Here is a 22423-nt window from a genome sequence, read left to right on the forward strand (position 1 = left end):
TGGTCTGAGATTAAAGAGTAGAAGGAGATGAATGGATTGTATATTGAGAAACGCAGAGATTTTGTTGACCACGTGTTTCTCATGGTTAAAATTGTCTTTGGTTTCCGCACACTGTCAGGGAATTAATCTGCATTGTTTTATTATTCCCAGCTTTTACTATATTTTCTTTTCACTAATCTTTCATGTGCAAAATCCAATCTTTTCAAAGGTAAAACAATAAACTGTGAACACGATTTCATCCAACATGAAGATTTCAAGTCCATCGTCTTAAAAATGCAGCCATCAAAATATATGGCATTGTTCTCAGTTGTCTTTTTGGAATCAGTTTAAATACTTTCATTGAACTTTTATTGCTGAAAGAAATTTGGTGTAGAGAATTTCCAGCAACCAGTACATAGATTTCTATTATCTGCAAATGATGTCAACAATATCATGGGAAAAATGGAGTAATATTTCTTGAAGTTTTCATACTGCTTAATTTCATTCTTGAGGCAGCTTTTGAGTAAAACATGTTGGAGTTGTCCCATTTTCATATCACTTGGCCCGTTTTAATAATATACTGTATATATTATTTTACTCTTTTCGAGAGGGTCCAAAGTTTTGACCAAGTAAAACACTGCGCTGTGAACAGGATTTGAACCTGTGCGGGGATACCCCACTGGATTTCAAGTCCAACACCTTAACCACTCGGCCATCACAGCCAACTGTTGAATAATTTATCAGATGTTTTTGCCATGTGAGCACAGAGGGAGAGCCTGTGAGAAGATTTTGGTCTAAGTTCACCTGAATCTCTACTGAACTACAAAGCCATGAGCATGAAAACTAGACTGACTTACTGAAGAGAAAGAAGTGGTCTGAGATCAAAGAATAGAAGGAGATAAATGGAATGTATATTAAGAATCGCAGTGATTTTGTTGACCACATGTTTCTCCTGCTTAAAATTGTGGTTGGACACCGCGCACTGCCAGGGAATTAATCTGCATTTTTTTATTATTCCCAGCTTTTACTATATTTTCTTTTCACTAATCTTTCATGTGCAAAATCCAATCTTTTCAAAGGTAAAACAATAAACTGTGAACACGATTTCATCCAACATGAAGATTTCAAGTCCATCGTCTTAAAAATGCAGCCATCAAAATAGTGATTTTGTTGACCACATGTTTCTCATGCTTAAAATTGTGGTTGGACACCGCGCACTGCCAGGGAATTAATCTGCATTTTTTTTATTATTCCCAACTTTTACTATATTTTCTTTTCACTAATCTTTCATAAGCAAAATCCAATCTTTTCAAAACTAATACAATAAACTGAACATTATTTCATCCAACATGAAGATTTCAAGTCCATCGTCTTAAAAATGCAGCCATCAAAATATATGGCATTGCTGATGGTTCTCAGTTGTCTTTTTGGAACCAGTTTAAATACTTTAATTGACATTTTATTGCTGAAATAAATTTGGTGTAGAGGATTTCCAGCTATCAATACATAGATTTCTATTATCTGCAAATGATGTCATCAATATCATGGGAAACATCGAGTAATATTTCTTGAAGTTTTCATACTGCTTAATTTCATTCTTGAGACAGATTTCGACTCAAACATATTTAGTTGTCCCATTTTCATATGTCTTGGCCCATTTTAATAATATACTGTATATATTATTTTACTCTTTTCGAGAAGGTCCAAAGTTTTGACCAAGTAAAACATTGCACTGTGATCAGGATTTGAACCTGTGTGGGGATTTGTGGCCATCACAGCCAATTATAGGCTCACTTTATCAGATGTGTTTGCCATGTGAATACAGAGAACAGCCTGTGAGAAGATTTTGGCCTAAAGGGCCTTTTACACTAAGCAACGCACCAGCGATAACAATAGCGATCCGACCAGGCATAGATCGCTGTTGTGTCGTTACGTGATCGCTAGATAGCTTTCAAACAGTCCACTCTCGTCAACGACTCTAGAGAGATCAGCGATCTGCATAGCGACCTTGTTGCTCGTTGAGTACCTTTCACATTACTAAACCACAAACGATTCAGACCTCGGTGGGCATGCTTCAGCGTTTAATTTACAACGCCCCCCAAAGCGCCGATTGGTGGTCACCGCTGCGCTGTCATTGGCCGGCGGCGTCATTAAAGAGGACGTAATAGCGTTACAGTTTAAATCTCTGGAGCGCCATGGTTAGCTTCTAAACCAGCATTTTTCTCCCTAGAGACAAAAGTGCATTTTTGGTTAGATTTCGCTATTCGTCCTTCAGCAACCCTCTTGAAGAATCATCATCGTTGGTTTTTTTCAAATACCTGAGGCGTTCCAGCGTTGTCTTTTATAGCTTTTTTGTCAGATACATTTCGCACATTGTCAGCGCTGTAAAGACCAATAGGGAAGAGGAGGCGTGGCCGGTAAGTCACGCCTGTGTCGCTGAGCCATGCGTCATTATTGACGTCGCTCATCGTTTTTAAAGCTTCAAACACAACGATAATTACTGAACAGCGGGACGTCAGTGATGGAAAAATGTACCTGCACATTCGAGCATGATCAGCGATAGCCGACGGGGGGTCCGGTCGCTGCTACCTTTCACACTTAACGAGATCGCTAGCGTGATCACTGTCGCGTCACAATATCGGTGTCGCTTGAGCGATATCACTAGCGATCTCGCTTAGTGTAAAACCCCCTTTAGTTCGCATGAATATCTATTTAGGATACAGCCATGAGCAAGAGAACTTGACTGACTTACTGAAGAGAAAGGAGTGGTCTGAGATCAAAGAGTAGAAGGAGATGAATGGATTGTATATTGAGAAACACAGAGATTTTGTTGACCACATGTTTCTCATGGTTAAAATTGTCTTTGGTTTCCACACACTGTCAGGGAATTAATCTGCATTGTTTTATTATTCCCAGCGTCTACTATATTTTCTTTTCACTAATCTTTCATGTGCAAAATCCAATCTTTTCAAAGGTAAAACAATAAACTGTGAACACGATTTCATCCAACATGAAGATTTCAAGTCCATTGTCTTAAAAATGCAGTCATCAAGATAGTGATTTTGTTGACCACATGTTTCTCATGCTTAAAATTGTGGTTGGACACCGCGCACTGCCAGGGAATTAATCTGCATTTTTTTTATTATTCCCAAGTTTTACTATATTTTCTTTTCACTATTCTTTCATAAGCAAAATCCAATCTTTTCAAAACTGATACAATAAACTGAACATGATTTCATCCAACATCAAGATTTCAAGTCCATTGTCTTAAAAATGCAGCCATCAAAATATATGGCATTGCTGATGGTTCTCAGTTGTCTTTTTGGAACCAGTTTAAATACTTTAATTGACATTTTATTGCTGAAAGAAATTTGGTGTAGAGGATTTCCAGCTATCAATACATAGATTTCTATTATCTGCAAATGATGTCATCAATATCATGGGAAACATCTAGTAATATTTCTTTAAGTTTTCATACTTGTTAATTTCATTCTTGAGACAGATTTCGACTCAAATATATTTATTTGTCCCATTTTCATATGTCTTGGCCCATTTTAATAATATACTGTATATATTATTTTACTCTTTTCGAGAAGGTCCAAAGTTTTGACCAAGTAAAACACTGCACAGTGAACAGGATTTGAACCTGTGTGGGGATTTACGGCCATCACAGCCAATTATAGGCTCACCTTATCAGATGTGTTTGCCATGTGAACACAGAGAACAGCCTGTGAAAAGATTTTGGCCTAAATTCGCATGAATATCTATTGTAGGATACAGCCATGAGCAAGAGAACTTGACTGACTTACTGAATAGAAAGGAGTGGTCTGAAATTAAAGAGTAGAAGGAGATGAGTGGATTGTATATTGAGAAACGCAGAGATTTTGTTGACCACGTGTTTCTCATAGTTAAAATTGTCTTTGGTTTCCGCACACTGTCAGGGAATTAATCTGTATTGTTTTATTATTCCCAGCTTTTACTATATTTTCTTTTCACTAATCTTTCATGTGCAAAATCCAATCTTTTCAAAGGTAAAACAATAAACTGTGAACACGATTTCATCTAACATTAAGATTTCAAGTCCATCGTCTTAAAAATGCAGCCATCAAAATATATGGCATTGCTGATGGTTCTCAGTTGTCTTTTTGGAACCAGTTTAAATACTTTCATTGACTTTTTATTGCTGAAAGAAATTTGGTGTAGAGGATTTCCAGCTATCAATACATAGATTTCTATTATCTGCAAATGATGTCATCAATATCATGGGAAAAATGGAGTAATATTTCTTGAAGTTTTCATACTGCTTAATTTCATTCTTGAGGCAGCTTTTGAGTAAAACATGTTGGAGTTGTCCCATTTTCATATCACTTGGCCCGTTTTAATAATATACTGTATATATTATTTTACTCTTTTCGAGAGGGTCCAAAGTTTTGACCAAGTAAAACACTGCGCTGTGAACAGGATTTGAACCTGTGCGGGGATACCCCACTGGATTTCAAGTCCAACACCTTAACCACTCGGCCATCACAGCCAACTGTTGAATAATTTATCAGATGTTTTTGCCATGTGAGCACAGAGGGAGAGCCTGTGAGAAGATTTTGGTCTAAGTTCACCTGAATCTCTACTGAACTACAAAGCCATGAGCATGAAAACTAGACTGACTTACTGAAGAGAAAGAAGTGGTCTGAGATCAAAGAATAGAAGGAGATAAATGGAATGTATATTAAGAATCGCAGTGATTTTGTTGACCACATGTTTCTCCTGCTTAAAATTGTGGTTGGACACCGCGCACTGCCAGGGAATTAATCTGCATTTTTTTATTATTCCCAGCTTTTACTATATTTTCTTTTCACTAATCTTTCATGTGCAAAATCCAATCTTTTCAAAGGTAAAACAATAAACTGTGAACACGATTTCATCCAACATGAAGATTTCAAGTCCATCGTCTTAAAAATGCAGCCATCAAAATAGTGATTTTGTTGACCACATGTTTCTCATGCTTAAAATTGTGGTTGGACACCGCGCACTGCCAGGGAATTAATCTGCATTTTTTTTATTATTCCCAACTTTTACTATATTTTCTTTTCACTAATCTTTCATAAGCAAAATCCAATCTTTTCAAAACTAATACAATAAACTGAACATTATTTCATCCAACATGAAGATTTCAAGTCCATCGTCTTAAAAATGCAGCCATCAAAATATATGGCATTGCTGATGGTTCTCAGTTGTCTTTTTGGAACCAGTTTAAATACTTTAATTGACATTTTATTGCTGAAATAAATTTGGTGTAGAGGATTTCCAGCTATCAATACATAGATTTCTATTATCTGCAAATGATGTCATCAATATCATGGGAAACATCGAGTAATATTTCTTGAAGTTTTCATACTGCTTAATTTCATTCTTGAGACAGATTTCGACTCAAACATATTTAGTTGTCCCATTTTCATATGTCTTGGCCCATTTTAATAATATACTGTATATATTATTTTACTCTTTTCGAGAAGGTCCAAAGTTTTGACCAAGTAAAACATTGCACTGTGATCAGGATTTGAACCTGTGTGGGGATTTGTGGCCATCACAGCCAATTATAGGCTCACTTTATCAGATGTGTTTGCCATGTGAATACAGAGAACAGCCTGTGAGAAGATTTTGGCCTAAAGGGCCTTTTACACTAAGCAACGCACCAGCGATAACAATAGCGATCCGACCAGGCATAGATCGCTGTTGTGTCGTTACGTGATCGCTAGATAGCTTTCAAACAGTCCACTCTCGTCAACGACTCTAGAGAGATCAGCGATCTGCATAGCGACCTTGTTGCTCGTTGAGTACCTTTCACATTACTAAACCACAAACGATTCAGACCTCGGTGGGCATGCTTCAGCGTTTAATTTACAACGCCCCCCAAAGCGCCGATTGGTGGTCACCGCTGCGCTGTCATTGGCCGGCGGCGTCATTAAAGAGGACGTAATAGCGTTACAGTTTAAATCTCTGGAGCGCCATGGTTAGCTTCTAAACCAGCATTTTTCTCCCTAGAGACAAAAGTGCATTTTTGGTTAGATTTCGCTATTCGTCCTTCAGCAACCCTCTTGAAGAATCATCATCGTTGGTTTTTTTCAAATACCTGAGGCGTTCCAGCGTTGTCTTTTATAGCTTTTTTGTCAGATACATTTCGCACATTGTCAGCGCTGTAAAGACCAATAGGGAAGAGGAGGCGTGGCCGGTAAGTCACGCCTGTGTCGCTGAGCCATGCGTCATTATTGACGTCGCTCATCGTTTTTAAAGCTTCAAACACAACGATAATTACTGAACAGCGGGACGTCAGTGATGGAAAAATGTACCTGCACATTCGAGCATGATCAGCGATAGCCGACGGGGGGTCCGGTCGCTGCTACCTTTCACACTTAACGAGATCGCTAGCGTGATCACTGTCGCGTCACAATATCGGTGTCGCTTGAGCGATATCACTAGCGATCTCGCTTAGTGTAAAACCCCCTTTAGTTCGCATGAATATCTATTTAGGATACAGCCATGAGCAAGAGAACTTGACTGACTTACTGAAGAGAAAGGAGTGGTCTGAGATCAAAGAGTAGAAGGAGATGAATGGATTGTATATTGAGAAACACAGAGATTTTGTTGACCACATGTTTCTCATGGTTAAAATTGTCTTTGGTTTCCACACACTGTCAGGGAATTAATCTGCATTGTTTTATTATTCCCAGCGTCTACTATATTTTCTTTTCACTAATCTTTCATGTGCAAAATCCAATCTTTTCAAAGGTAAAACAATAAACTGTGAACACGATTTCATCCAACATGAAGATTTCAAGTCCATCATCTTAAAAATGCAGTCATCAAGATAGTGATTTTGTTGACCACATGTTTCTCATGCTTAAAATTGTGGTTGGACACCGCGCACTGCCAGGGAATTAATCTGCATTTTTTTTATTATTCCCAAGTTTTACTATATTTTCTTTTCACTATTCTTTCATAAGCAAAATCCAATCTTTTCAAAACTGATACAATAAACTGAACATGATTTCATCCAACATCAAGATTTCAAGTCCATTGTCTTAAAAATGCAGCCATTAAAATATATGGCATTGCTGATGGTTCTCAGTTGTCTTTTTGGAACCAGTTTAAATACTTTAATTGACATTTTATTGCTGAAAGAAATTTGGTGTAGAGGATTTCCAGCTATCAATACATAGATTTCTATTATCTGCAAATGATGTCATCAATATCATGGGAAACATCTAGTAATATTTCTTTAAGTTTTCATACTTGTTAATTTCATTCTTGAGACAGATTTCGACTCAAATATATTTATTTGTCCCATTTTCATATGTCTTGGCCCATTTTAATAATATACTGTATATATTATTTTACTCTTTTCGAGAAGGTCCAAAGTTTTGACCAAGTAAAACACTGCACAGTGAACAGGATTTGAACCTGTGTGGGGATTTACGGCCATCACAGCCAATTATAGGCTCACCTTATCAGATGTGTTTGCCATGTGAACACAGAGAACAGCCTGTGAAAAGATTTTGGCCTAAATTCGCATGAATATCTATTGTAGGATACAGCCATGAGCAAGAGAACTTGACTGACTTACTGAATAGAAAGGAGTGGTCTGAGATTAAAGAGTAGAAGGAGATGAGTGGATTGTATATTGAGAAACGCAGAGATTTTGTTGACCACGTGTTTCTCATAGTTAAAATTGTCTTTGGTTTCCGCACACTGTCAGGGAATTAATCTGTATTGTTTTATTATTCCCAGCTTTTACTATATTTTCTTTTCACTAATCTTTCATGTGCAAAATCCAATCTTTTCAAAGGTAAAACAATAAACTGTGAACACGATTTCATCTAACATTAAGATTTCAAGTCCATCGTCTTAAAAATGCAGCCATCAAAATATATGGCATTGCTGATGGTTCTCAGTTGTCTTTTTGGAACCAGTTTAAATACTTTCATTGACTTTTTATTGCTGAAAGAAATTTGGTGTAGAGGATTTCCAGCTATCAATACATAGATTTCTATTATCTGCAAATGATGTCATCAATATCATGGGAAACATCGAGTAATATTTCTTGGAGTTTTCATACTGCTAAATCTCATTCTTGAGGAAGATTTCGAGTCAAACATGTTAAGTTGTCCCATTTTCATATCACTTGGCCCGTTTTAATAATATACTGTATATATTATTTTACTCTTTTCGAGAAGGTCCAAAGTTTTGACCAAGTAAAACAGTGCACTGTGAACAGGATTTGAACCTGTGCGGGGATACCCCATTGGATTTCAAGTCCAACGCCTTAACCAGTCGGCCAGCACAGCCAACTGTTGAATAATCTATCAGATGTTTTTGCCATGTGAGCACAGAGGGAGAGCCTGTGAGAAGATTTTGGTCTAAGTTCACCTGAATCTCTACTGAACTACAAAGCCATGAGCATGAAAACTAGACTGACTTACTGAAGAGAAAGAAGTGGTCTGAGATCAAAGAGTAGAAGGAGATAAATGGATTGTATATTAAGAAACGCAGTGATTTTGTTGACCACATGTTTCTCATGGTTAAAATTGTGGTTGGACACCGCGCACTGCCAGGGAATTAATCTGCATTTTTTTTATTATTCCCAACTTTTACTATATTTTCTTTTCACTAATCTGTGATAAGCAAAATCCAATCTTTTCAAAACTAATACAATAAACTGAACATGATTTCATCCAACATGAAGATTTCAAGTCCATCGTCTTAAAAATGCAGCCATCAAAATATATGGCATTGCTGATGGTTCTCAGTTGTCTTTTTGGAACCAGTTTAAATACTTTAATTGACATTTTATTGCTGAAAGAAATTTGGTGTAGAGGATTTCCAGCTATCAATACATAGATTTCTATTATCTGCAAATGATGTCATCAATATCATGGGAAACATCTAGTAATATTTCTTTAAGTTTTCATACTTGTTAATTTCATTCTTGAGAAAGATTTCGACTCAAATATATTTAGTTGTCCCATTTTCATATGTCTTGGCCCATTTTAATAATATACTGTATATATTATTTTACTCTTTTCGAGAAGGTCCAAAGTTTTGACCAAGTAAAACACTGCACTGTGAACAGGATTTGAACCTGTGTGGGGATTTGCGGCCATCACAGCCAATTATAGGCTCACTTTATCAGATGTGTTTGCCATGTGAACACAGAGAACAGCCTGTGAAAAGATTTTGGCCTAAATTCACAAGAATATCTATTGTAGGATACAGCCATGAGCAAGAGAACTTGACTGACTTACTGAAGAGAAAGGAGTGATCTGAGATTAAAGAGTAGAAGGAGATGAATGGATTGTATATTGAGAAACGCAGAGATTTTGTTGACCACGTGTTTCTCATGGTTAAAATTGTCTTTGGTTTCCGCACACTGTCAGGGAATTAATCTGCATTGTTTTATTATTCCCAGCTTTTACAATATTTTCTTTTCACTAATCTTTCTTGTGCAAAATCCAATCTTTTCAAAGGTAAAACAATAAACTGTGAACACCATTTCATCCAACATGAAGATTTCAAGTCCATCGTCTTTAAAATGCAGCCATCAAAATATATGGCATTGCTGATGGTTCTCAGTTGTCTTTTTGGAACCAGTTTAAATACTTTCATTGACTTTTTATTGCTGAAAGAAATTTGGTGTAGAGGATTTCCAGCAACCAATACATAGATTTCTATTATCTGCAAATGATGTCACCAATATCATGGGAAACATCGAGTAATATTTCTTGAAGTTTTCATACTGCTTAATTTCATTCTTGAGGCAGATTTTGAGTCAAACATGTTGGAGTTCTCCCATTTTCATATCACTTTGCCCGTTTTAATAATATACTGTATATATTATTTCACTCTTTTCGAGAAGGTCCAAAGGTTTGACCAAGTAAAACACTGCACTGTGAACAGGGTTTGAACCTGGGCAGGTATACCCCATTGGATTTCGAGTCCAACACCTACACCACTCTGCCATCACAGCCAACTGTTGAATAAGCTATCAGATGTTTTTGCCATGTGAGCACAGAGGGAGAGCCTGTGAGAAGATTTTGGTCTAAGTTCACCTGAATCTCTACTGAACTGCACAGCCATGAGCATGAAAACTAGACTGACTTACTGAAGAGAAAGAAGTGGTCTGAGATCAAAGAGTAGAAGGAGATAAATGGATTGTATATTAAGAAACGCAGTGATTTTGTTGACCACATGTTTCTCATGCTTAAAATTGTGGTTGGACACCACGCACTGCCAGGGAATTAATCTGCATTTTTTTATTATTCCCAACTTTTACTATACTTTCTTTTCACTAATCTTTCATAAGCAAAATCCAATCTTTTCAAAACCAATACAATAAACTGAACATGATTTCATCCAACATGAAGATTTCAAGTCCATCGTCTTAAAAATGCAGCCATCAAAATATATGGCATTGCTGATGGTTCTCAGTTGTCTTTTTGGAACCAGTTTAAATACTTTAATTGACATTTTATTGCTGAAAGAAATTTGGTGTAGAAGATTTCCAGCTATCAATACATAGATTTCTATTATCTGCAAATGATGTCATCAATATCATGGGAAACATATAGTAATATTTCTTTAAGTTTTCATACTTGTTAATTTCATTCTTGAGACAGATTTTGACTCAAATATATTTAGTTGTCGCATTTTCATATGTCTTGGCCCATTTTAATAATATATTGTATATATTATTTTACTCTTTTCGAGAAGTTCCAAAGTTTTGACCAAGTAAAACACTGCACTGTGAACAGGATTTGAACCTGTTTGGGGATTTGCTGCCATCACAGCCAATTATAGGCTCACTTTATCAGATGTGTTTGCCATGTGAACACAGAGAACAGCCTGTGAAAAGATTTTGGCCTAAATTCGCATGAATATCTATTGTAGGATACAGCCATGAGCAAGATAACTTGACTGACTTACTGAAGAGAAAGGAGTGGTCTGAGATCAAAGAGTAGAAGGAGATGAATGGATTGTATATTGAGAAACGCAGAGATTTTGTTGACCACGTGTTTCTCATGGTTAAAATTGTCTTTGGTTTCCGCACACTGTCAGGGAATTAATCTGCATTGCTTTATTATTCCCAGCTTCTACTATATTTTCTTTTCACTAATCTTTCATGTGCAAAATCCAATCTTTTCAAAGGTAAAACAATAAACTGTGAACACGATTTCATCCAACATGAAGATTTCAAGTCCATCGTCTTATAAATGCAGCCATCAAAATATATGGAATTGCTGATGGTTCTCAGTTGTCTTTTTGGAACCAGTTTAAATAATTTCATTGACTTTTTATTGCTGAAAGAAATTTGGTGTAGAGGATTTCCAGCAACCAATACATAGATTTCTATTATCTGCAAATGATGTCATCAATATCATGGGAAACAACAAGTAATATTTCTTGAAGTTTTCATACTGCTTAATTTCATTCTTGAGGAAGATTTTGAGTCAAACATGTTGGAGCTGTCCCATTTTCATATCACTTGGCCCGTTTTAATAATATACTGTATATATTATTTTACTCTTTTAGAGAAGGTCCAAAGTTTTGACCAAGTAAAACACCACGCTGTGAACAGGAATTGAACCTGTGCGGGGATACCCCATGGGAATTCGAGTCCACCGCCTTAACCACTCGGCCATCTCAGCCAACTGTTGAATAATCTATCAGATGTTTTTGCCATGTGAGCACAGAGGGAGACCCTGTGAGAAGATTTTGGTCTAAGTTCACCTGAATATCTACTGAACTACACAGCCATGAGCATGAAAACTAGACTGACTTACTGAAGAGAAAGAAGTGGTCTGAGATCAAAGAGTAGAAGGAGATAAATGGATTGTATATTAAGAAACGCAGTGATTTTGTTGACCACATGTTTCTCATGCTTAAAATTGTGGTTGGACACCGCGCACTGCCAGAGAATTAATCTGGTCTGAGATTATAGAGTAGAAGGAGATGAATGGATTGTATATTGAGAAACGCAGAGATTTTGTTGACCACGTGTTTCTCATGGTTAAAATTGTCTTTGGTTTCCGCACACTGTCAGGGAATTAATCTGCATTGTTTTATTATTCACAGCTTTTACTATATTTTCTTTTCACTAATTTTTCATGTGCAAAATCCAATCTTTTCAAAGGTAAAACAATAAATTGTGAACACGATTTCATCCAACATGAAGATTTCAAGCCATCGTCTTAAAAATGCAGCCATCAAAATATATGGCATTGCTGATGTTTCTCAGTTGTCTTTTTGGAACCAGTTTAAATACTTTAATTGACATTTTATTGCTGAAAGAAATTTGGTGTAGAGGATTTCCAGCTATCAATACATAGATTTCTATTATCTGCAAATGATGTCATCAATATCATGGGAAACATCTAGTAATATTTCTTGAAGTTTTCATACTTGTTAATTTCATTCTTGAGACAGATTTCGACTCAAATATATTTAGTTGTCCCATTTTCATATGTCTTGTCCCATTTTAATAATATACTGTATATATTATTTTACTCTTTTCGAGAAGGTCCAAAGTTTTGACCAAGTAAAACACTGCACTGTGAACAGAATTTGAACCTGTGTGGGGATTTGCGGCCATGACAGCCAATTAAAGGCTCACTTTATCAGATGTGTTTGCCATGTGAACACAGAGAACAGCCTGTGAAAAGATTTTGGCCTAAATTCGCATGAATATCTATTGTAGGATACAGCCATGAGCAAGAGAACTTGACTGACTTACTGAAGAGAAAGGAGTGGTCTGAGATTAAAGAGTAGAAGGAGATGAATGGATTGTATATTGAGAAACGCAGAGATTTTGTTGACCACGTGTTTCTCATGGTTAAAATTGTCTTTGGTTTCCGCACACTGTCAGGGAATTAATCTGCATTGTTTTATTATTCCCAGCTTTTACTATATTTTCTTTTCACTAATCTTTCATGTGCAAAATCCAATCTTTTCAAAGGTAAAACAATAAACTGTGAACACGATTTCATCCAACATGAAGATTTCAAGTCCATCGTCTTAAAAATGCAGCCATCAAAATATATGGCATTGTTCTCAGTTGTCTTTTTGGAATCAGTTTAAATACTTTCATTGAACTTTTATTGCTGAAAGAAATTTGGTGTAGAGAATTTCCAGCAACCAGTACATAGATTTCTATTATCTGCAAATGATGTCAACAATATCATGGGAAAAATGGAGTAATATTTCTTGAAGTTTTCATACTGCTTAATTTCATTCTTGAGGCAGATTTTGAGTAAAACATGTTGGAGTTGTCCCATTTTCATATCACTTGGCCCGTTTTAATAATATACTGTATATATTATTTTACTCTTTTCGAGAGGGTCCAAAGTTTTGACCAAGTAAAACACTGCGCTGTGAACAGGATTTGAACCTGTGCGGGGATACCCCACTGGATTTCAAGTCCAACACCTTAACCACTCGGCCATCACAGCCAACTGTTGAATAATTTATCAGATGTTTTTGCCATGTGAGCACAGAGGGAGAGCCTGTGAGAAGATTTTGGTCTAAGTTCACCTGAATCTCTACTGAACTACAAAGCCATGAGCAAGAAAACTAGACTGACTTACTGAAGAGAAAGAAGTGGTCTGAGATCAAAGAATAGAAGGAGATAAATGGAATGTATATTAAGAATCGCAGTGATTTTGTTGACCACATGTTTCTCCTGCTTAAAATTGTGGTAAGACACCGCGCACTGCCAGGGAATTAATCTGCATTTTTTTTATTATTCCCAACTTTTACTATATTTTCTTTTCACTAATCTTTGATAAGCAAAATCCAATCTTTTCAAAACTAATACAATAAACTGAACATGATTTCATCCAACATGAAGATTTCAAGTCCATCGTCTTAAAAATGCAGCCATCAAAATATATGGCATTGCTGATGGTTCTCAGTTGTCTTTTTGGAACCAGTTTAAATACTTTAATTGACATTTTATTGCTGAAAGATATTTGTTGTAGAGGATTTCCAGCTATCAATACATAGATTTCTATTACACAGGTCAACGAAAAAAAAAATTTTTTCTGGTGTCCAAAATATTTTAATGAATTTGGGGTATTTTTGGGGTGCTGATTCTGAATATGTCATCAGTTTTGCCAGATTGGCTCAAGTTTTTGAGATTTTTGGTATCTTATTTATAGCACTTGTTGGTAAATGCGACGCATCATCTCATTAATTTCTTTGGATTAGTACTTGAACTGAGCAGTTCTCAATATAGTTTTGTGTTAATTAGTGTTCTAAAAGTTTGTTCATAGCTTGATTTTTGCACTAACTTTATGTTGTTGTCTGTTTTCCAGTGAAAAGCATGAACTCATCATGAAGAAGTTGTCTTAACGATCCAGACTCATTCTGTTACATTTGTGGTGAATATACACTGCCAAAACATAGAAGAAACATAACAGACTTCGTAAAAAAAGTGTATTTTGCCTATTTTGGGGTTATGCTTGGGGACCAAGACAAGTTTTGGGCACCACACATAGTGTGCAAAGCATGTATCGAATTATTACGAAAATGGAGCAAAGGACAAAGAAAAAGCTTCAAATTTGGTGTTCCAATGGTGTGGAGAGAGCCAAAAAATCATCATGATGACTGTTATTTATGGTAAACACAGGTACAGGCACATCTTCACAATGAGGGACAGGCCTTCTTGCAGATTCCATGTTACTCCCATTTTCGTTTCTTATGCTTATTGAATCCTTGCACTTGCACTGCACAGAAATAACAGTCATCATGATGATTTTTTGGCTCTCTCCACACCATTGGAACACCAAATTTGAAGCTTTTTCTTTGTCCTTTGCTCCATTTTCGTAATAATTCGATACATGCTTTGCACACTATGTGTGGTGCCCAAAACTTGTCTTGGTCCCCAAGCATAACCCCAAAATAGGCAAAATACACTTTTTTTACGAAGTCTGTTATGTTTCTTCTATGTTTTGGCAGTGTGTATTCACCACAAATGTAACAGAATGAGTCTGGATCGTTAAGACAACTTCTTCTTGATGAGTTCATGCTTTTCACTGGAAAACAGACAACAACATAAAGTTAGTGCAAAAATCAAGCTATGAACAAACTTTTAGAACACTAATTAACACAAAACTATATTGAGAACTGCTCAGTTCAAGTACTAATCCAAAGAAATTAATGAGATGATGCGTCGCATTTACCAACAAGTGCTATAAATAAGATACCAAAAATCTCAAAAACTTGAGCCAATCTGGCAAAACTGATGACATATTCAGAATCAGCACCCCAAAAATACCCTAAATTCGATGAAATATCTTTGGCACCAAAAATGCTGTTGACCAGTGTTATCTGCAAATGATGTCATCAATATCATGGGAAACATCTAGTAATATTTCTTTAAGTTTTCATACTTGTTAATTTCATTCTTGAGACAGATTTCGACTCAAATATATTTAGTTGTCCCATTTTCATATGTCTTGGCCCATTTTAATAATATACTGTATATATTATTTTACTCTTTTCGAGAAGGTCCAAAGTTTTGACCAAGTAAAACATTGCACTTTGATCAGGATTTGAACGTGTGTGGGGATTTGCGGCCATCACAGCCAATTATAGGCTCACTTTATCAGATGTGTTTGCCATGTGAACACATACAACAGCCTGTGAGAAGATTTTGGCCTAAGTTCGCATGAATATCTATTTAGGATACAGCCATGAGCAAGAGAACTTGACTGACTTACTGAAGAGAAACGAGTGGTCTGAGATCAAAGAGTAGAAGGAGATGAATGGATTGTATATTGAGAAATGCAGAGATTTTGTTGACCACATGTTTCTCATGGTTAAAATTGTCTTTGGTTTCCACACACTGTCAGGGAATTAATCTGCAGTGTTTTATTATTCCCAGCGTCTACTATATTTTCTTTTCACTAATCTTTCATGTGCAAAATCCAATCTTTTCAAAGGTAAAACAATAAACTGTGAACACGATTTCATCCAACATGAAGATTTCAAGTCCATCGTCTTAAAAATGCAGCCATCAAAATAGTGATTTTGTTGACCACATGTTTCTCATGCTTAAAATTGTGGTTGGACACCGCGCACTGCCAGGGAATTAATCTGCTTTTTTTATTATTCCCTACTTTTACTATATTTTCTTTTCACTAATCTTTCATAAGCAAAATCCAATCTTTTCAAAACTAATACAATAAACTGAACATGATTTCATCCAACATGAAGATTTCAAGTCCATCGTCTTAAAAATGCAGCCATCAAAATATATGGCATTGCTGATGGTTCTCAGTTGTCTTTTTGGAACCAGTTTAAATACTTTAATTGACATTTTATTGCTGAAAGAAATTTGGTGTAGAGGATTTCCAGCTATCAATACATAGATTTCTATTATCTGCAAATGATGTCATCAATATCATGGGAAACATCTAGTAATATTTCTTTAAGTTTTCATACTTGTTAATTTCATTCTTGAGACAGATTTCGACTCAAATATATTTAATTGTCCCATTTTCATATGTCTTGGCCCATTTTAATAATATACTGTATATATTATTTTACTCTTTTCGAGAAGGTCCAAAGTTTTGAACAAGTAAAACACTGCACTGTGAACAGGATTTGAACCTGTGTGGGGATTTGCGGCCATCACAGCCAATTATAGGCTCACCTTATCAGATGTGTTTGCCATGTGAACACAGAGAACAGCCTGTGAAAAGATTTTGGCCTAAATTCGCATGAATATCTATTGTAGGATACAGCCATGAGCAAGAGAACTTGACTGACTTACTGAATAGAAAGGAGTGGTCTGAGATTAAAGAGTAGAAGGAGATGAGTGGATTGTATATTGAGAAACGCAGAGATTTTGTTGACCACGTGTTTCTCATGGTTAAAATTGTCTTTGGTTTCCGCACACTGTCACGGAATTAATCTGTATTGTTTTATTATTCCCAGCTTTTACTATATTTTCTTTTCACTAATCTTTCATGTGCAAAATCCAATCTTTTCAAAGGTAAAACAATAAACTGTGAACACGATTTCATCCAACATGAAGATTTCAAGTCCATCATCTTAAAAATGCAGCCATCAAAATATATGGCATTGCTGATGGTTATCAGTTGTCTTTTTGGAACCAGTTTAAATACTTTCATTGACTTTTTATTGCTGAAAGAAATTTGGTGTAGAGGATCGAGTAATATTTCTTGGAGTTTTCATACTGCTAAATCTCATTCTTGACGCATATTTTGAGTCAAACATGTTAAGTTGTCCCATTTTCATATCACTTGGCCCGTTTTAATAATATACTGTATATATTATTTTACTCTTTTCGAGAAGGTCCAAAGTTTTGACCTAGTAAAACAGTGCACTGTGGACAGGATTTGAACCTGTGCGGGGATACCCCATTGGATTTCAAGTCCAACACCTTAACCACTCGGCCATCACAGCCAAATGTTGAATAAACTATCAGATGTTTTTGCCATGTGAGCACAGAGGGAGAGCCTGTGAGAAGATTTTGGTCTAAGTTCACCTGAATCTCTACTGAACTACAAAGCCATGAGCATGAAAACTAGACTGACTTACTGAAGAGAAAGAAGTGGTCTGAGATCAAAGAGTAGAAGGAGATAAATGGATTGTATATTAAGAAACGCAGTGATTTTGTTGACCACATGTTTCTCATGGTTAAAATTGTGGTTGGACACCGCGCACTGCCAGGGAATTAATCTGCATTTTTTTTATTATTCCCAACTTTTACTATATTTTCTTTTCACTAATCTGTGATAAGCAAAATCCAATCTTTTCAAAACTAAAACAATAAACTGAACATGATTTCATCCAACATGAAGATTTCAATTCCATCGTCTTAAAAATGCAGCCATCAAAATATATGGCATTGCTGATGGTTCTCAGTTGTCTTTTTGGAACCAGTTTAAATACTTTAATTGATATTTTATTGCTGAAAGATATTTGGTGTAGAGGATTTCCAGCTATCAATACATAGATTTCTATTATCTGCAAATGATGTCATCAATATCATGGAAAACATCTAGTAATATTTCTTTAAGTTTTCATACTTGTTAATTTCATTATTGAGACAGATTTCGACTCAAACATATTTAGTTGTCCCATTTTCATATGTCTTGGCCCATTTTAATAATATACTGTATATATTATTTTACTCTTTTCGAGAAGGTCCAAAGTTTTGACCAAGTAAAACATTGCACTGTGATGAGGATTTGAACCTGTGTGTGGATTTGCAGCCATCACAGCCTATTATAGGCTCACTTTATCAGATGTGTTTGCCATGTGAACACAGAGAACAGCCTGTGAGAAGATTTTGGCCTAAGTTCGCATGAATATCTATTGTAGGATACAGCCATGAGCAAGAGAACTTGACTGACTTACTGAAGAGAAAGGAGTGGTCTGAGATCAAAGAGTAGAAGGAGATGAATGGATTGTATATTGAGAAACGCAGAGATTTTGTTGACCACATGTTTCTAATGGTTAAAATTGTCTTTGGTTTCCACACACTGTCAGGGAATTAATCTGCATTGTTTTATTATTCCCAGCGTCTACTATATTTTCTTTTCACTAATCTTTCATGTGCAAAATCCAATCTTTTCAAAGGTAAAACAATAAACTGTGAACACGATTTCATCCAACATGAAGATTTCAAGTCCATCGTCTTAAAAATGCAGCCATCAAAATATATGGCATTGCTGATGGTTCTCAGTTGTCTTTTTGGAACCAGTTTAAATACTTTCATTGACTTTTTATTGCTGAAAGAAATTTGGTGTAGAGGATTTCCAGCAACCAATACATAGATTTCTATTATCTGCAAATGATGTCATCAATATCATGGGAAACATCGAGTAATATTTCTTGGAGTTTTCATACTGCTAAATCTCATTCTTGAGGCAGATTTCGAGTCAAACATGTTAAGTTGTCCCATTTTCATATCACTTGGCCCGTTTTAATAATATACTGTATATATTATTTTACTCTTTTCGAGAAGGTCCAAAGTTTTGACCTAGTAAAACACTGCACTGTGGACAGGATTTGAACCTGTGTGGGGATTTGCGGCCATCACAGCCAATTATAGGCTCACCTTATCAGATGTGTTTGCCATGTGAACACAGAGAACAGCCTGTGAAAAGATTTTGGCCTAAATTCGCATGAATATCTATTGTAGGATACAGCCATGAGCAAGAGAACTTGACTGACTTACTGAATAGAAAGGAGTGGTCTGAGATTAAAGAGTAGAAGGAGATGAGTGGATTGTATATTGAGAAATGCAGAGATTTTGTTGACCACGTGTTTCTCATGGTTAAAATTGTCTTTGGTTTCCGCACACTGTCAGGGAATTAATCTGTATTGTTTTATTATTCCCAGCTTTTACTATATTTTCTTTTTACTAATCTTTCATGTGCAAAATCCAATCTTTTCAAAGGTAAAACAATAAACTGTGAACACGATTTCATCCAACATGAAGATTTCAAGTCCATCGTCTTAAAAATGCAGCCATCAAAATATATGGCATTGCTGATGGTTCTCAGTTGTCTTTTTGGAACCAGTTTAAATACTTTCATTGACTTTTTATTGCTGAAAGAAATTTGGTGTAGAGGATTTCCAGCAACCAATACATAGATTTCTATTATCTGCAAATGATGTCATCAATATCATGGGAAACATCGAGTAATATTTCTTGGAGTTTTCATACTGCTAAATCTCATTCTTGAGGCAGATTTCGAGTCAAACATGTTAAGTTGTCCCATTTTCATATCACTTGGCCCGTTTTAATAATATACTGTATATATTATTTTACTCTTTTCGAGAAGGTCCAAAGTTTTGACCAAGTAAAACACTGCGCTGTGAACAGGATTTGAACCTGTGCGGGGATTTGCGGCCATCACAGCCAATTATAGGCTCACTTTATCAGATGTGTTAGCCACGTGAAAACAGAGAACAGCCTGTGAAAAGATTTTGTCCTAAATTCGCATGAATATCTATTGTAGGATACAGCCATGAGCAAGAGAACTTGACTGACTTACTGAAGAGAAAGGAGTGGTCTGAGATTAAAGAGTAGAAGGAGATGAATGGATTGTATATTGAGAAACGCAGAGATTTTGTTGAACACGTGTTTCTAATGGTTAAAATTGTCTTTGGTTTCCGCACACTGTCATTGAATTAATCTGCATTGTTTTATTTTTCCCAGCTTTTACTATGTTTTCTTTTTTTGTAAATTCTTTATTTTGGAATTTTACACATCACCATTAAAACCAACACCAATTCTCAGGTACAGTTAGCGAAATGTTAAGCAAGGGTTGGTTTCAGGCGAGAAGGAAGGAAAAAATGAGGGAAAAATAGGTAGGGGAGAAAAGGGAGAAAGAAAGGGAAAGGGAAAAAGGGTACACATACATATACAGTATCAACAACATTAACATCAACATCATGTGGTCGACAACAGAAGCACAATCATTAAATGGGTGCACTTTGGAAAATAACACATCGCACTACATTACAATTGGGCTATCTAGTTTGGGGCAGTGAGGCTAAAAACCCCAGAACAGAAGCCGTCTAATTCAGTTAAACTTGAGAAACTCTAAAATGCCTTTAAAGAGGATTGTCTTCTAAATACCTATTCCATGGGGCCCAAGTCAACACATAAGCTTTATGATTATAAATTTCCCAGCTAGACAGCTCCTCTAAGCGAGAGATCTGATTTATTTTGGTATACCATTCTCCTAACGTGGGAGGAGCTGCATCCTTCCAATGGACAGCTATCAACTGTCTCGCCGCACTCAACATCAGTGGAAGAAGCCCATGTTTTTTTGGTAAAAAATCTTTAGACGGGCATGAAAGGAGAGCCTCCGTGGCTCTAAGATCAACCTTTATTAGTTTTAATTTTCTGAGAACTAGTTCAACTCCCTCCCAAAACACCCGCAATCTAGGGCAGCCCCAGAATATATGTGAATGATGTCCTCTAGAATTGAGGCATCGCCAACATTCATCATTATCCGCAAGGCCCAACTGGAATAATTTAGCTGGAGTTAAATGCCACCTAGTTAATATTTTATAAGAATTCTCCTGCAGAAGTACACATCTAGAAAAACCCCTGGCATTTGACAGCATTTTAGATATTTGGTCTTCTGTAAACGTGGTATTAAGTTCCATTTCCCAAGAGTGTATAAAGGAGGGTTTAGAATGTACAGTCGGAGAGATGAGATGCGAGTAAATGCGAGATATAATTTTTAGCCGTGGGGATGGAAGTTTAACCATAATATCTAACCAAGACCAATTAGATTTAGACGGGAATCTCCATCTGAACTGTAAAAGTGTACATCTGATGTGTTGTTTTTGGAGAAAATTTGTTGGTTGAGTCGACATGCCCTGTGGCCAAGACCCCTCCCGCAAGATGCCTTTACCATAAAAACTATTCAACGTTTCTCCAGGGATGTTGGACCATAAATTGTATGGGTCTTGAAAATCTAGCTCTAACAAATAGGGAATTGAGCCGATCGGTGTCAATATTGAGGGGAAGGTATCTTCCGGGAACTCTCCCATTACCAATCTTTTAATACGCAATGTAGTTGTAGTTACGTCATCCAACCTAAGAGAGGCCGGCAGTTTAGCCTTAGTCCAAAGATACGGCAAACCCCTCGGGCCCAATAAAGCCCAGTCAACACTATCCCCCTCCTCCCTTCCAGCACAGGACACCACCTTTAACCATCTACTGAGATGAATAGCCTTATAGTATAAAAAAAGGTCTGGGACCCCCAATCCTCCAGAAGAGATAGGGCGAGAAAGAAACTTATATGGCAACCTAGCCCTTTTAGATTTCCAAATAAATTTTCCAATAAGGGATTTTAATGTTCCAAAAAAGTCAGGGGAATCCAAATCGGAACCATGTTCATGGTATATAGTATAATAGGCATTATATATGCCTTAAACACTTTAATACGACCCATCCAGGATAAAGTGGGTAGGCTATACTTCTGCATCAGGCTTTTGACCTTTTGAATTAAAGGAATGTAATTATTGTGGAATAGGTTGGCGGGATCTCTAGTTATCGTTATTCCCAAATATCTAATAGAATTAGTAGCCCAAGAAAATGGAATCTGCGTACGAATAGTGGAGGTCTGAGAGTGAGGGAGACCAACGCTTAGCACTTCAGATTTTGATAAATTAATTTTGAAATTAGAAAGGAGACCAAAATGATGAAAGGCCTGAAGGATAATTGGGAATGCCCGGGATGGATTGGAGATAAGGAAAAGCAGATCATCTGTGAAAGCTAGAGTTTTAAGTGACCTTCGACCCACCGACAACCCCTCTATACGTTGGTCTTGTCTGATGCTTTGTATCAAAGTTTCTACAACTAAAATGAACAAAGATGGCGACAAGGGACAACCCTGTC

At 36.4% G+C, this 22423-nt stretch overlaps 7 non-coding genes across 7 annotated transcripts; all 7 read right to left on the reverse strand.

Moving 5' to 3' along the window:
* Positions 1-619: 619 nt before the first annotated feature.
* TRNAS-UGA (transfer RNA serine (anticodon UGA)) lies at positions 620-701 on the reverse strand. Its single transcript has one exon. It is a non-coding gene; the product is annotated as a tRNA-Ser (tRNA).
* A 3727-nt stretch (positions 702-4428) lies between these two features.
* On the reverse strand, positions 4429-4510 carry TRNAS-UGA (transfer RNA serine (anticodon UGA)). The gene has a single exon. It is a non-coding gene; the product is annotated as a tRNA-Ser (tRNA).
* A 3726-nt stretch (positions 4511-8236) lies between these two features.
* Positions 8237-8318, reverse strand: TRNAS-UGA (transfer RNA serine (anticodon UGA)). The gene has a single exon. It is a non-coding gene; the product is annotated as a tRNA-Ser (tRNA).
* A 1597-nt stretch (positions 8319-9915) lies between these two features.
* TRNAS-CGA (transfer RNA serine (anticodon CGA)) lies at positions 9916-9997 on the reverse strand. The gene has a single exon. It is a non-coding gene; the product is annotated as a tRNA-Ser (tRNA).
* Positions 9998-11593: 1596 nt separating this feature from the next.
* On the reverse strand, positions 11594-11675 carry TRNAS-CGA (transfer RNA serine (anticodon CGA)). Its single transcript has one exon. It is a non-coding gene; the product is annotated as a tRNA-Ser (tRNA).
* A 1718-nt stretch (positions 11676-13393) lies between these two features.
* TRNAS-UGA (transfer RNA serine (anticodon UGA)) lies at positions 13394-13475 on the reverse strand. Its single transcript has one exon. It is a non-coding gene; the product is annotated as a tRNA-Ser (tRNA).
* A 3900-nt stretch (positions 13476-17375) lies between these two features.
* Positions 17376-17457, reverse strand: TRNAS-UGA (transfer RNA serine (anticodon UGA)). Its single transcript has one exon. It is a non-coding gene; the product is annotated as a tRNA-Ser (tRNA).
* Between the last annotated feature and the right edge of the window lie 4966 nt (positions 17458-22423).

The sequence above is a fragment of the Dendrobates tinctorius genome, unplaced genomic scaffold (assembly GCF_039654945.1).
Source record: "Dendrobates tinctorius isolate UK_male_01 unplaced genomic scaffold, ASM3965494v1 ptg000151l, whole genome shotgun sequence".
Taxonomy (NCBI): domain Eukaryota; kingdom Metazoa; phylum Chordata; class Amphibia; order Anura; family Dendrobatidae; genus Dendrobates; species Dendrobates tinctorius.